Source organism: Balearica regulorum, chromosome 4, assembly GCF_011004875.1.
Source record: "Balearica regulorum gibbericeps isolate bBalReg1 chromosome 4, bBalReg1.pri, whole genome shotgun sequence".
Classification (NCBI taxonomy): domain Eukaryota; kingdom Metazoa; phylum Chordata; class Aves; order Gruiformes; family Gruidae; genus Balearica; species Balearica regulorum.
In genome coordinates, this window is record NC_046187.1 from 3,846,393 (window position 1) to 3,862,848 (window position 16,456).

The window sequence follows — 16,456 nt, forward strand, 5'->3', positions numbered from 1 at the left end:
GGTAATATAGACCTGAAGAATGTCAGTGGTTCTGATAAAGTAACTTGCATTGTTTAGGTATAAAATTATATTTAATAATATATATACACACACTGCAAGCTTTGCCAAGTATTTAAAATTTTTTTTTTTCCTTCTAAAAGGAAACTTTATTGTAGTAACATGTTGTAATTGCTTCTTCATATCTAACAAACTCATCAGATTAAGCAAGCCCCATCAGGTGACGGCCTCAGAATACCTTTCAATACTTTAAAATAACAAAAGGATTTACCACCAATATCTGTTATGCATTTCCTTTCTCCTTTTGTATCGTTTTAATGGGATACAATTGTAGTCCTTATCTTCTTTTCAGAGGAATAAGGATGGCTATAAATGGCATTATTTGCACACAGTTTAGAAACTTGCGAAATAACAAGTTATATTTGTAAATATTAAAACATTTTTTCATTACAACTAAAAATGCAATCTTTTAATCAGGTTAAATCCACAGAGATGGTTTGTGAGTTTATACGAATCATCTTGCTCAGAGATGTAACAGTCATATGGCATTTGAACCTTCATCTGAACGATACCAATAGCTTTTCAGTTTTTGGCTCTAATTTCAACTCCCAAAGAATTAAAGAAGATATCATAACTCAAAAGGCAAAGTTTATGGATAGAAACAAAAATAAATAAAACTTCATGCATGATTTTTCACATGCAGATTTTTTATATGCTTAATGACTTTTCTTCCAAAATTGAATTTGAAGCAAACAATTTTATCAAAATGTGAACGCAACATCCACCTTGCTATTTCTACGTTTCTTTTTTAAAAGCATGATGAGGAAACGGTTGTTGCACAATTCAAGAAGTGACCAAGCGTGCAATGCCAGAAGCAGAGTGTTAGAACATCACAGTGACACAGAGAGTTGCACAGGTTTTGAACTAACTTCAATGAGTCATAGCTAAGTATAGAACAAGTAAATGAACAAAAAGTCACCAAAATAAGTAACTTAAACCCTACTCAATCGACAAACATCTACACCACCCCTAGCACTTCTTGGCTACTTATTACATTTCAACCAAACATCTAAACCACCTTAAGACTTTGAAGTGCCCAGACACAAAACTAGCTTAATTTTCCAGAGCCAAGTTTTGTAAAACCACACACCTCCATTTACTAACAGGAAGAAAAACAAAAAAAGTCTTTAGATTTTCCAAGTACCTTCTCATATCCAGCACTCTGGGTACATCAGCATAAAACTAACAAAAAAAAAAAAAAAAGAGAACTTAATTCATAAGTTTGTATGCTCTCTAGCTGAGAATTCTCAACACAAGAAATACCATACAGGTAAATGAAGTCCCTCTAAGCTGTTCTTTCATTTTTAATAGCGTGGGGAAAAAAAAAATACCCTTTGGAAAGAACACAGCCACTTCTTACAATCAATTCCCCCAGTACTCACCCAAGATGTCCAGTTATCATATTTAGACAGCTACAGGGTAAACCCCTGCCTCTGATGACTGTTGCCCACAAGGCTTCTTAGTCCCTTTCTGAACCTGCTGAAAGAGCCTGCATCTATAACTTCCTGTGGTAATGGAAACAATCAAGGTCAGCTGCTTTTCCATCTCTTTAATCTGTTTTGCTTCTTGCTGCAGTTAGTATCACCTGGTTCTTGGATTACAGGGTCTAGTGAATAACAGCTGTGTACCTATTGTCTCTGCTTCTTCATGGTGTTGCAAATCTTAACCATATCCTCTCTCAGCTGTTTCCTTTCCACACGGAAGAGCTCCAGCTTCTTTAGTCTCTACTCGTAAGGCAGCTGCTCAATCCCTTTAAACACTTTAAGAGCTCTCCCCTGTACCTTCTCTAACCCCAGTATGTCCTTTTAACAAGGCACAGTGAAGTGGCATTAATGGTTTTAACACTTTTCTACATGCAAATGTTCTGAACCTGTGGTTGACAAACACCCAGGACAAAAACCTCCTCAGACAGTTAACAGTACTGCCAGACAGGGAATAATAAGAGATGAGACCTCACTTAAGTTTGTTGAGAAATGACTCTTTCTTCCTTTGTTAAAATTTTTGCTGAATGAAATAGAACATGCTGTTTTGTAAGCACACAGGCTGTGCTGAGAGAACAACTTTTCTTCTAAGAGCAAAACTGATTCTGACATTCCATGTTCTACTGCTATCCAGATACACGTCAGTTAACTAGAAGTTACCATTTCACACTTACAAGATTTGAAAAACAGAGTGTAATCACACAGTAGTTAGCTTCTGCTGGGAACCACCATTCAGAGCTGCAATACACAGTTATGGGAGTCACCTATATAGGTAGAATAAGCACCACTTTGTGTTAGGGTCAATTACGTGAGATAATAAGGCCAATAGCTGCCTACAGCAAAGGCAGACTCTTCTGTACACCTTTATTGTGTTTGTGGGCTCTGTGAACAAGGTCAAAAGGCATGGCAAGCAGACCTGGAAGAAATGGTTGTCTAGTCATACCGCAGGTAAATTAGGTAATATACATTTGAGGTGATTAGTTCCATCTGGCAAATTGGTAAGGCAATAGAACTAAAGATCTTATTTAAATAAATTAGTTTGGCTGCTTATGACCTCATACCAATTAACAAGCAAAATTGGCTAACCCTGTCTTAGATGAGTTACAAGGAAGGTTATACTTCTACTTTGCTCTGTAGAAACTCAATGTACATGTATAGTCAAACTAATCAAGTCACTAGGCAAAAAACACTTAAAGAAGAGTATGTGAATCATCTTGATCCAAAAAAACCCACTGGACACATCAGGCTCTCTTTTGCCAACAGACCAGTGCAAATCAGGAGAGAAGCACAAGGGACATCATCTTCAATTTAACTTACATACATTGTCCGGTCCAATCAACCAGATTTGAAGAAACACAAATCTGGAATTCACAGCGTAAAATTTCTATATTCTTACAATAAAAACTCTAGTGGGAAGAAAACCCAACAGGACATGGTGCTGTCCAGCTGCTGCTCTCTTGCCTTCATCTAACACAGTCAAGTTCTGAATCCCTCAGAGAAACATTTTCACGTCAAGATGCATTTCTTGTTCCTCAGGTGGTAAAAATAACTTTGATGCCATCAGTGTCCAACTTAAAAGCAAATGAAATAAATTACTCTCTTGAAAAATAATACGAAGGTGTCCCTTTGGACAGCAATAGAAGGTTATTCAAAAACACTTCTGAAGTGTTTATTAGCCCTGTAAAACTTACATGAAAATTAAAAGTGCTTCGTATTTATAGCATTTTGTGACTTTTCATTATTTTATTTCAATCTGATTTATCACAATTTGGAATTCCAAGATTCCAAAATTTTTGCAACACAGAATTTGCGTGTTATGTTCTGGAATTTACTGGAGATCAAAATTTCCATGTTTCAGTATTGGGCTGTATAGCTTATATACCATAGTTTTATAATAATAGCTTAATTAATAATTGATACCGTATATTTACTGTCTGCACAGCTGGGTCGTTGTAAGTATGCACCAAGAAATAAATACAACAAACAGTTAAACACAGAAAAAAACCCCAACTACTTTGCATTATGCACATTTTTTATTCTGAAAACAATCTACAGTTCGCTTGCATCTCTTTAACGATAAAAGAAGTATATGAACATCACTATATTGTTTATCAAAATAACGAGTCTAAATAAAAGACTGGAGCTGTCATGTTATACGCATATCTGGAGTTTGAAATAAAAACAATTTTACAATAGCACGTAACGATAACAGCCAAAGACGGGACAATATCCCGTACTCTGAGTTGAAATATTCATACCAAAGAAAGATCACTACATCGTGTTACAATAAATGCATGATGTTATGAGGATCATTAACTCTTAACACATTAATTTTCAAGAAAATGTTTTAGCTGACCTATGCCGGTCTGCTGAGGATAGGAAACTGGGCAGGCAGAGCATTGATAAAACCGAGCAACTCTGACTTGCTGACAGGAGTGGTAGGAGGTGCGGGGATCAATAAAAAAGCTCCTAGAAGTAACATTCTCTCCTGAGTTAGTATTACGTAGTATACAGGAATTAAATTCAAAATACTGCCATCACTGTGAGACATTTTCAGTACAACAGTCCAGGAAAAGACTTTTTTTACCAAGGTCTGATAAGTAATTTTAATAAAATTCCCCAGGTAATTGCACCAATGCCTACCTTTCAGTATTGCTACTTCCACAGCAAGAACAGCTTTATTAAAGCTTCTACCCAAGAAACAAAAAGAATGCTCATAGACATGCAGAACGTATTTCAGGGAAGTCTGAACAAAATTTATACTGGCTTCAAATCTAGACTGAAGGTAGTTCAGATACTCAGAGGAGCTGAATTTACTCAACTGTTACCTATTGTCTTCAATTGGCATTACAGTTTGAAATTTATTTTGCCTGGAAGTAACTAAAACTTTGAACACAATAGTGGTTCTGTATGCTTGATTCTGGGACATTTAACTTCAGAACCTCATTTTTAGGAGCTCAATACTTACCTCAAAGCCAAAGGCCACTATTAGCTTGTAGGATTTGAGTATCACCTGCTAAAGGCTAACACCTAATTTAAAGTTAGCTAGATGTCAAATGGGGCATGAGATTTGAGAAACTTTAATGATTTGTTCTATATGTGAGAAACAGAAGAGCTTTTAAAAGGCTCTATAATGAGTATCAGGAGAAGTTCTATGTACCAAATAAATTGGATTAATTGGAATGAAAGTAAAGTTTCATTTTCTTCTGCAAGCCATCTGTACTAGAATAGACATCAATTTAAAGCTTATGGTGTCTTCTTATCATGCATTTCATTAACTTATCATTCAAATTTCATTAACTTTCTTGTTTTGTCTGATGAAACTTAAACCTTCACTTTTATTAAAGGAGTAACTTGATCTGTCAAATCAGGAAGACTGAAACTTCTTTTCCTTCAAAGTTCATTACAAAACCTTCAATTAAGGAAGCATTTACCTTGGAGGGTCCATAAAACACTTTTGAACTCATAACGTAAAGCAAGGAGGGGAAAGTTTGGATTTTAAAAAGTGCATGGCAGGCAGGGGGCAAATTTTGTTCTTTCAAAGAACTTTATTGTCTGTCAGCTGTGAAATTACACTTATTATATAGTAAGTGAATAACAGGAAAAAACCCAACACCCCCACCCCCCAAACCACACACACACAAACCTAATTGCAGAATTACCGTTAGTATTTAAAGTTTGTCAGGTGATGGCTTGGAAACCTACTGGTAGGTCTTTCTCAGGATGATGGAGGAGGATAGTAGTGTCATATTTCTCTCAGTTAGCCTTTTACAAGCAGGGGCTAAAGCCATAGGGAGCTGAGTGCCCTTTCCTGCAGAAGGAGGGAAAAAGAGAAAATGACTGTGTATCACTGGAGTAGCCAGGATCAATTGGGCAACTGCCCTTAGCTTTAATGAAGGTAGGTGGGTCGGGGGGAGTGGGCGGGGAAAGGCTTTGGAGTTTTGCTTGTTTTGGGTTTTTAACTGAAGCCAGCTAGTAACGAAAAAGGAGGGCCGAGGTTAGGGCACGGCTCCGTCGAGCTGCCTCTCACGGTTACAGCAGGTGGAGATGAAGATTCCACAGAGGTGTCGGCTTTCGCCTCCTAAATCCTCCACGCTGCAGCGCGCACTTGAAGGCACGAATGGCAGCGTGCTCGGCTGCCGGCGAGCATGAGAGGAGTCCGCGAAGCTCCGAGGAAACAGGTCGAGGGCAGGGAGCTCCGCGGGGGCAGGGCATGCCCCCTCCCGCTGCGGGCGGGCCCGGCGGTACCTCCTGCGGCCTGGCCGCCGCGCCCGGGCTGATTGGCGGAGGGCGGCCCCGGTCCCACCCGCCAGAGGCGGGCACAGGGGACCTGGCCTGGGAGCAGGGGCAGTGCGTGGGGCGGGAGGGCGCCCGGGGACCCGGACGGCAGCTCTCCGCACCGGCGAGGGGGAAGGGGTGAGGGGAGTCTTTCCTCGTGTAGCCGAGGGTACCCCGCTGGCAAGCATCTTGAAGGGGGTCGACGGCAGCCGCCGGTGTATGCGTCTGGCGGGCGGTGGGGTGCCGGGGCGGCAGCGCGGCGGAGCGGAGCGAGGGCAGAGGAAAGTGATGAGAAGTTGAGGGAGGACGGAGCGAGGGTGCCCTTTCCTCTCCTCGGCCCGCGCCGCAGGGGCAGCCCAGCCCCGCAGCAGGTGCAGCAGAGCCTGGGCGCAGGGGACAGGCGGGCCAGGCGCTCCCGGCGCCGCAGCGGAGGGGCTCCGGCGGGAGCAGGGCCTCAGGCCGGGCCGGACGGAGCCGCGCAGCCCCCGCGCCCGTTCGACCGAAGGAAAAGAGCGGCAAGCGGAGCTCCGAGCAGCGGCTCGCGGCTCGCTCCGGTCTTCGGCTCGTTACCAGAGGCAGCGACGCGGAGAAACGGCCCTGAAGGGAGAGCGGTGAGGGAGCTCGGCGATACCCCCGGGGGCAGCGGGAAGGGGGGTCGGGGAGGGCGAGGCAGTCCCGGCGCCCCTCTCTGAGGCGGCGGCGCGGGCGGAGGGTCCCTGCCGGGGCGCTTCGGACGGGGAGGTGGGCGAGGAGGAGAAAGACTTTCCTTTCACCTTTCTGGTTTTTTCAGTGCCCCCTCTCCTGCTGCTTTCCTTCCTCCCTCCCGTAACGCAAGAGGAAACCGTGGGCTCCTTGCATCACCCCGCGGCGGAGGGTCTGGAGAGGGTGCGGTGGGGCGGGAGGAGGGAGAACGGGGGCGGGGGGAGAGAGCCGTGGACTGACTAGAAAGAAGCCGCAGGGAAACGGGAGGCCGTGGCGATGCGGTGTCCCTGAGCAAGGGGAGCGGCGCGGAGGGGACGGTGTGACCTGGGAGCGTGTGTGTGGGGGAGAAGCGCCGTGTCCTTGCGGGGGTGCTGAGGGGCGTCATTTCTGGACGAAGGAAGGACACCCCGCTCGCCGCCCTTACCCTGAGGTGAGCCTGGGCTGCCGCTGCTGCGAGAAGAGCGGGGATTTGGGGGCGGCGGGGAGCGCGACCGTCCCTAGGAGAGGGTCTCTTCGCGCCGGGCACGGCACCTGTGTGGCAGGGCCTCTCGGGGCGGGCGGGAGTCAGGCGGTCCCTCCGGCCGGCCGCCCTGCGCCTCAGGCACCGCAGCGGGGAGCGGCTCCGGGTCGCTTCGCGCCAGCGCCGGAGGCCCGGCAGGTGCCCGAGCTGCGCCTTGAAGGAAGTTGAGCGGCGCGAGTCGTGTGAGGAGGACGGGGGAGGACGGGGTCCGCAGCGCTGCCGCCTCCGGGGCGAACGCTGGCTCGGGCTGTTCCTCAGCAGAGAGCGGGCAAGCGCCTCCGAGAAGTTCGGGGGGGATGAAGCAAGCGGTAACAGTACGCGTCGGGACAGGAGCCGGGCCGGCGGGGTGTGCGTGGCGACCCTTGCTGCGGCGAGGGGGCCGCTGCCTTTCGGTCACCGGCTTTGGCTTAGTTCAGCCTTGGCGTTTCGCTGTGCCTCTTTCGCGTTAACTGACTGGAGCGGCCGCTCGGCCGGCGGTATCGCCGTGAGGGGCTGTCGCCGACAGCCGTTCCCGAAGTTATGTAAGTCGGGCAGCCAAGCTTGCTTGTGGACGCCTTGTCAATATTTTTTGTCAGCCTGCTGCCGACTCGGGAGGTGTAACGTGAGGGACCCCTGTGTGTGAGTATGTGGCCCGGGACGCGTCTCGGGTGTGCTGTGCCTTCCGTGAGTGTTAACCGAGTTTCGATCAAAGCTGCCTTGCCTGTGGAGGAAGAACATTGCGTAATTGCTGCTGAGCTTCGCCTGTGGGGTTAAAAAGGAGGAAAAGGGTTAAGCGTACGCTTGGAAGGCGATACGTCAATAAAGTTGCGGTATTTAAACAGATATTAAATGGTATCTTGTCTTTTATGACTTGTTTACATCCTCTTTTTAGTCCTGGCTATGGAACAATAGGAAATCGTTCAAAATACGCAGCCCGTTTTGCATGCTCATCAGAGTTGCCTGGGGATGAACAGCAGTGGCTAACTTCAGTAGTAGAGATCCTTGAAGGTCTTCTCCCCCCACCCTCCCCAGCAAACACCTCACAAGTATTTTTGTTTTTCATGTTATGACTAGTCGACGTAGTTTTGGGAATAATTCACGTAATATCATTTGTTTCTACACATGGATTTGAAAAATCGTCTTGGTTACGTCTCCTATCTGAAGCTGCCTGTCTGGTTTTCCAAGCAATTATCACACAAGGTCACTTACATATTTTAGCTGAGCTAGTTTTATAGCACCAACACAACACAGTATGCAATTAACCTTTACTTCACTTTTCCTTGTTTTTGTTCTTTTGTTTCGGTCATTGATCCGGGCTGAACACTGGATACTGCAGTGACTGTTTTTTTCAAAACTACTAACCAGCTCGCGCTAGTGTCTTGCATGCTTTCAGACAGCTTTCGTGGTATTGTGAAAATACTTTTGTTGAAATACAAGGAAATGAGTACTAAAGGCTTGCAGTTTACTTCTGGCTTTTAGGTGACATTTGCCATCAACAGAAGCTCTTTGGTGGAAGCGAAGACAATAAAATCACTTACTTGTTGTCATATGTGTCTATTAAGTATAAAGACTCTAAGGTGAGAATAATGTTTGACTATTTTGTAAATGCCCTTTACGTTTTCATGTTCTTGGAGTTCTCTAAGCAGTTGGGTTGTTCTGAAGCAGGATTTGGATGGAGAAACCTATGAGACTAACCAGGGCTCAAGGACAGGGCATCTGGGACAATCCCCATGTCTTCCGTTTCTGCAGGGTGGTGTCACCAGAGTCCTCTCCTTGCCCGGGCGAGTGGAGCGCAGGGCAGCTGACTCACTAAGGAAGTGTAACAAACCAGTGGATTGCTTTTATGTGCTGGTGGCAACTTCCGCTTAGTGAATGGCTACTAGCTGTTGTGGCCTTGGCAGTCATTGCAGCTACAGTTTGGGCTTGGCCTCTGATCAAGGTGGGAATCTGTCATAACTCCAGATTGGTACCCTGTGGTAAACTTAGCTGTTTCAGTTACTGTTTAGAGAAATTGAAGGCAGTCAGAACTACTATGTTCATGAAATTTTAAAATATCTAAAATTTTATCATATCTAAAACACTTTAGAGGTTGTTAGCCAAATCAGCCCTTTGGAGCGATAACTGTGTTAGTTGGTTCAGTTGGAGGAACTGTATTGGGTTAGTAAATGAATGCCAGCGGTGCTGTGGATTGTGACAGCATGATCGAAGTAGCTTGTAAAGAAAAAGTAAGAGGTCCTGTCATAAATCTCTGCTGTAGATAATTTGCTACAGACTGACCTGGTTGATGTCTAGCAACATGTTTTATTTCCAGGAATGGGGGGGGGGGGGGAAATCACATTTATCAAGGTCTTCTCCATGTGGTAGGTGTGCTACTGTGTGTGCAGACACTGGGTGAGCAGGTACTGTGGTAAGCCTTGTCATCCATTAAACAATGCCACTGAGCATAGCTTTGTGTATGGCCTTTTCTGTACCTGTTGAGACTTGTACAGAGGATGTGTTTTGCTGCAACACTCCTTCTACCACTTCAAAAATATTTTGCAATTAATTATACTAATAGCTGTAACAACAATGCTTATCCTGACTTGATTATTTTCTAATTGACCTTCCTGGGCATGAACTACATTATTTCTGACTTTAACTGCTGAGTATTTTCTTGCCCTCGCCTGCTTTCCTTCATGCTTTCCACTTTGGGCTCTCATATTGAGTATTCAAGAGGTGATTACTAAATGAAATACCTTTTCTCTCCAGATCCTAAATCTTAACAGAAATACTTTTATTTCTATTTCAGTATTATAGAGTGGTACTTGAATAGGATTGTTTGAGAAATACTGGTGCTTTAGAAGCAGTTGAAATCTTTCACCTTCTTTTATTGGGATTTTTATTCTTCAAGACACTTTCAGCATGGGTTTATCTTTTTTGTTTGTTTTGTTTTAGAAAGTATCTTTGGGCTGAAAATTGACATTCTGATACAGTTCAAAGTGTTTGTGAATAGGCATTGTAGAGGGCTCTTCCTGTTTTCCAGGAAGTAAAATACACTGGAAGCATTTAATATAATTCTCTGTCCTGAACTGTGTGGTGGTTTTTTTCCATTTCTCCCCCAGACAACTATGCTTGGAGTGAAGTTCCAAGACTTGTGACAAAAAAATTCTTGAATCCTTTGATGAAATGGTTCTAGTGTTTTATGACACTGGGGATGTATACATCTTAAGTGCTCAGCGTGTGAGGTCCTGTTAATACTCCTCGTAGGGAAGAAGTCTTTAAATTTTCTGTAGCTTTGTAAAGAAAGCCTCTTAGGAATGGATTACCACTATTTTTCTTTGCAAGTCCCTTAAAATATTCTTCTTCACAATATTTTATCATCTAATAGGAGAAGGATTTTCAGCTCTCCTTTTTGCTGTTACATAATCACAACATGCTACTTGTGAATTAATTTTTTTATTTTGTTGATTACATGAAAGATTTTTGTGCTACAGTTCTTGACTTGGAGCCAGTGTGTGGAAGTAGTAGTGAGTCCTTTCTTTTGGAATGTTTTGAAATTGTTAGCTTTTACCTTAGAATTCTGTGTGTGTTCTTAATTCCTAAATACGGGAAGAGTTGATGATGTTAGCTCTGGTTTTATGGAGTAACTTAATTGTTTAGCTGTTAGAAACAGTATACCTAATCGACTATACCTGGGACTAAGGGACACTTACTATATCCTTGCTAAGTCTTGAACTCTTTGCTCAGTAGATGATTTTTTAGCTACTAGTCCAGTTCAAAAAGTTTTTTCATATGTGAAGTGATGGTAAATGGAAAAAATACTACCAAACTTTGCATTTTTACAAACTGTAAATGTAGCAGTTATCACTTAAGGACCTTGAAAGACAATGTAGAGAACTATCTTCTAAATTTTACAGTTCAGAGTTGCAGAAAGAAGTTACAACCTGATTTGTTATGACAATTTTTCTTAGGTAGCACGGTCGTCATGCGCACGATTTTATTTGTGTAGGGGAACAAGTATAGCTTCTTAGCTCTATGCTGTTTGTTCCTCCTATGAATGGATGGTTCAGCTTCATGAGACAAGTGACTTAAGACTACTTTTCTTTCCTACTCAATAACCGAAGGAAGAGTTAATGGGAAATCTTGAGTCAGCTTCAGATTCTGAATTGAGTTGGAAACGAGCCTTGATGGCCTGGTGACACATTGTGCTTTTTAAAAAAATCAAAGCTAAAAATTATGAAGGTTATTTTGCAGTGTATTTAAGGGGAGGTAAAAAGTGGAAGACCTTCCAAGTTCCTTAGTTGAAGGTACTATATTCCATTAGACAAATTGTTTTCACCCATACATCAACACTAGTCTTCAAAAAATTACTTTGTACTGTTGCACATGAGGATCGAGCACATAGCGGTGGCACAACCTTCAAACCTTAAATTCTGAAATTCAAGGCCTCAGTTGTAAAGATACTGATTAAAATGCAATTATATATATGCTGAATTTGGTGATTTTTCTTTTCCTCTCCTACCCTTCCCAACTTGGATGTTGGAAGTTATTTAAGTCAAATGAATAAGGTTTTGTGATTTAATGCCAAGAATACCGATTCATAAATAAAAGGTATTTTAAAAAGAATTGGAAAAACTTTCAACAAAATTACTAGCATTAAAAAAACCAACCCTGATACTCATGTGGTCTTACTTACTTGCCCTTAACTTTGTTCTCGGACCATTGTTGTTCTCCCAATTCAGCATTTAAAATGAGAAAATCTCAAATTTGGAGAGAAGTTGGGTATTTCCTAGTTGATGCTATGAACAGGATCCAAGATGCATATCTCTTGGAGTGGAATCTGGGTTAGGAACAGGAATTTTGGCCCAAATACTGCATTAAACACTTGAATAATTGATACACAGCTTGCTTTTGAGGTAAAGCTGTCACCTAGCAGCATAGCAGGATGTGCTTTCTGCAATGGGCTGTGCCTGGCAAGGGAATCCGCTCTTTGAATGCGGTTGTACGTCTCTCCCCTTGACTAGGCCTGTCCTTGAACCAACTGAGAATGCAGGTTTAGTTACTACTTTGAATCTGGTTTGTCTTATGGAAAATAGTGTTCTCTCTCCTCCCACTGCAATTTGTTTAAATATTTTTGTTTGAGATGAAACATGGCAAATGCACATAGGAATAACACTAACAATGCAAAGGTAGATGTTCTACTGAATACATGAATGTTTCTGCTGGAAATTCTACAATGAAATATTCTTTCAAGTGAGTGCTTAATTTGGTTTCTCCCCTCTCACTTTAACAGCTGCTACTGAGCTGTGGTTGTAGTCTGTTGTATCTGTTTCAGATGAATAAGAATTAATGCTTTTTTTTAAATGGGATAGTCATTAGAGAATGTGGATGCGGTATGCAAGTAGTTAAATGGTTATTTTGTAAGTTTGCTTGGGAAGCCAGTTCTATCAACTTAAAACAAGCAGGTGCTGAAAAGTATGCTTTTTTAATAGCATGGGTGTGCTGATGTTGAACTTGGACCTTAGTAGCAATGTCTTTCTCAAGAGGGTTCTTGACTAGGAGGTTGCTGTCAGCGAAGAGCTTGTGGATAAGGTTTGTCATTGGCAGCACTCAGGATGGAGCATGTACTGTAGGCAGCACTGCCTCTGCAGGAGTTACCCTTGGGGTATGAAAGGGTTAACCAGCTCTGGTGCCTACAGAGTCAGTAGGTCAGAAATGTTGGCTAGAAGGGTCTCTGGAGGGTCTTCTACAAATTTCCACTCAATACAGAACTGTTGGCAACATAGATCGGGTCAGCTGTGGCTCTCCCTTGTCCAAGTCCTGGATACCTCCAAGGGAATTTCTGTGTATTTTAAAATCTTTATACAGCTGCTGGAAAAAAAAAGCCCAGTGTTTTCTTACCCTTACTGGAGTGTAATCTGCACCTTGTAGAAGGTCCCTGAGTTGGTTTCTGTCCCCTCTCACTCTGGTAAGTGATGTGGTCTTGCTCTTGAAATCGGTCTGAGGGTTAAACTACGTGGGGAGATAAGCCATTAGGTGCAGGACTTCTTGAGTTCTGTAGGAGGTAGTTCAAAGCAGGCACTACAAAACACAATCTGAAACCAAAAGACAGTAACTTCCTTTAAAAAACCTTGAAAAAATTTTAAAATGGAACCTAATGATGAACAGCCTGAACAAGCTGAATGTTGTTGGGAGCGTGTTGTTGCTGCGTACAGTTGTAGGGAATTTAATTATTTTAAATGAGCTAAATAAGAGGAAAGTATTATCAAGTATTTAAACTTCAATCAAAGTTGTATTTCCCATTGTAGAAACAAGCCTCCTATAGTTTCCCTTGTGATTCTGTTTGTGTGGCTTGTTAAAATGTAGTTATTTGCTATAGGATGAAGTCAGAAACTGAACAAAGAAATAATTCAGTGCTTCTAGGTGTCATGTGATGGCGTGACCAGGGAGAGCTTGTACCAAGCTGAAGCTAGCTGTAGTGAAAAGAAGCATCCCCTCAATCAATTACTGAAGATAAAGTAAAATCGCAATAAAATGTGTTTGTTTAAAATTGATGTTGTTTCAGATCCTGAAGGTCATTTATGAGGCAGAACTCATGCTTGTATGATGGTAGCCTATAACTTAGAGGCTGCATTAGTTGCACCAACGTACTAAGCTTACTACGCAGTTGTGTTCTGCAATTTCTTCCAGCCCCTTCTTAGGAGAGTCATTTTATCAAAGGAGAATCTGTCACTGATGAAAGTATTTAAAATCAGGTAGGGTTGTGGGGTTTTCCTGTTTTTTTTGTATTCATTCAGCCAGTATTTCAACTGTTTTTTTGATAGCAGTGTGAAAGAGAAGGCTTCCTGGGCAGCTTTGACCCCTCAGTGGAGGCATCTTTGTTTCCACCAGCTACTGTGGCACTTGTCCTCTGTACAGCTAGATGTCTGTCTTCTTTTTCTTTCTGCACTTATTCCTGTAGCTTTTGACTGTGCAGCATGAAAGATGATGTGAGAAGTTATTCCATTACTGGGCTCCTCAGAGCAATGTGGTGTCACACAGCAGGAGCAGAGCCAATGGTTTGTGAGCCAGTCAATAACATCTTAAACAGCACTAGTGTCTCTAGGAATTGTGGAGTAACCTCTCGGCTTCTCTGTTAATACTCCCACCCCCTCATGTCACAACATGATTTCTGGTTGCTTGCTTTCTGGTGCAAAATGGCTGGAGAAGGTTGAGAAACATCCCTTCCAGATCTTGGTACTTGGAGGAGAGGTCTCCAGAAGTTGAGAGGACTCTGTCAAGGGACGTGTGTTGTGGTGCTAAAATCCTGTGTCTTTGAATGCACAATACCTGTGAGGAAGATGCATAACTTGTCAGAAAATACTCTCACATTGTTTGAGATGAACTAGACAGATTTCTCCACAAGGAATATTTGTGTCTCAAATAGATGGCTTTGTCTTATGTAGTCAAAATTTATCTTGCCGAGGTGCTGGGGGTGAAGTAACCGTGGGCACAAGGAAGAGACCTGTGTAATAGGCTGCGCCAGTGTGGAGAAATCTGAGTTGCCTGTGCACTGAATCAGGTTGCCTTGGGTTGAAGGTGCACAGGTTTTGGAGCAGGCTCTTCGTTTCTCAGGTTTCTGCAGTGTGCTTCCTTTCTGTCCTGAGGTCCAGGATGGCACAGCAGCTCTGTTGCAGCACCGTGTGCTTACGTGGTCAGCTTTGCTCTGGTGCAGGGCCTGAAGCAAGAAGCAGAGCTCGACTCGAGCTGACACTGATGTGTCTTGGTGCCATCTTCCCCCCTCTCCCCGTTCTGCAGCTGCGGAGGTGCTGGGGCCAGGAGCCTGTTCTGGTCCTGCTGCACTGCTTTGAACTAGGTCAGCAGCACAAAGGATGGGGTTTTTCTTCATGCGGTGCTTCTACGCCTGGCTAAGCCTTGCAGAAGAATTTGCAACAGTGCGCGGTTTGACCAAAACGTTGTCAGGTAGATGAGTATTTGCAAATGCTAATCCCTGCTACGTAGGGTGAATGGCTTATAGATTATACAAACCTTAAAATACCCTGTTTGAATTGCCCAGTGCACAGCAGGGCAGAAGAGAACTTATTGCTCTTGCCCTTTTGACTTGGGTTATTAAAGTATATTCTTGAGGTATTGTGAATTAACTGGCTTATCTGGTAGGCCTATGAACATTAGTGTTTCATTGGATGTAAAACTTTATGATGATGCGGTTAGCTAGACTGAATTTTGACAACGGATACTGGTACAAATAAAGTATATATTTTTAACTGAATACTGCTTGCTCAGTTCTAGAGTGTTAAGAAATGTAAGTTATGTGAAGGGGAATGTGCCTTTGCCCTGTCTTAACATACTTCATGTTATGACAACACTTAATTAGACTTTAATCCTTTAACCTCAGGTAAATCTCTTCTTGACTGATGCTGTCAATACTGCAGTATTATCGTCCTGAAGTATGTGGGCTTTGCCATGGATTATAAGTGACTTCATTTAAAAGATTGAATGTATTACTGTTAACAACTTTAGAAATCTTGTACGAATTTAGACTCTACTCATGGAATAAAGGCAAACTTTCTAAGTCTTTAATATTTTTAGATATAATAAATCTTTTCAGAAGTTTAGGATTGTTTTCCATAACCGTGAGGACTCATTTAATGTCATTGTTTCAGAAAACCAGTGCCAAAGTGCTAGCAAGAATGTTGTACCTTGGTGACTTGCTACAAATTCATCTTAATGGGACATCATGCCTTGCATAAGAGTTCTATTCCCAAAGATCTATCTGCTAGCATATCTACTGAAAATATTTTGTGTACTGGCTGTAAAACCTGTATTTGAAAGAGAAGTACCTCTTCTCTTCTACCTTGCTACCTTTTGAGCAAGGATTTTTAAAATTGTTTTTCTGCAACTCTTGACTACAAAAGCTTAGGCAAAAATCCTTCGGTGTTTGTTAAAACCTGTTACACAAATAAGAAGTTGTTACTAAAAGGGGTTTCATAAATTGCATATCCTTTTGACTCCCTTTGCTGTTTGCATAACTGGCACAGTAAGTCTCTGACAGATGATTACAGCAACTTTGTAATGCCTATAAATCTCCTTCTTCTTTATCTGTAGATGGGACGTTCTTGTGCGCACTAAAATCCTTCAGGCATTGGATAGAAGGATGTAGTTAAATTATGCAGAGTAAATGCAAAAGCCTGCCCTTGTTTATATGCACATGATTTCTCTCTAATAATTTCCATTAACTTCTTAATTTAATATATTTGGTTGAAATAGGAGCCTGTAGTTACAAGCTAAATCTTACCACTTACCTTAAAACATTGCAACACGAAATAATGATCATAGCGTCTGCTACCTCAGCAATTAGTAACAAGATGTGTGATAGGGAAAAACCGAAGAAGGTAAGTCCAAAGGTTGTGCCATACCTGTTATCAGAGTCTCTTCCTAGATAATGTAATGGTTTTCTGCT

At 42.6% G+C, this 16,456-nt stretch overlaps 1 protein-coding gene across 2 annotated transcripts in view; it reads left to right on the plus strand.

Annotated features, from left to right (window-relative positions):
* The first annotated feature begins 5,893 nt into the window (after window positions 1-5,893).
* UGT8 (UDP glycosyltransferase 8) overlaps window positions 5,894-16,456 on the plus strand; it is a 43,302-nt gene continuing 32,739 nt past the window's right edge. Inside the window, exon 1 of one of the 2 annotated variants that reach the window (XM_075751011.1) lies at window positions 5,894-6,427. The gene's annotated coding sequence lies outside the window, so the exon portion shown is untranslated. Of the gene's footprint in view, window positions 6,428-6,741; window positions 6,949-16,456 lie in introns of those variants that run through there. The other variant, XM_075751012.1, reaches the window with a different exon arrangement.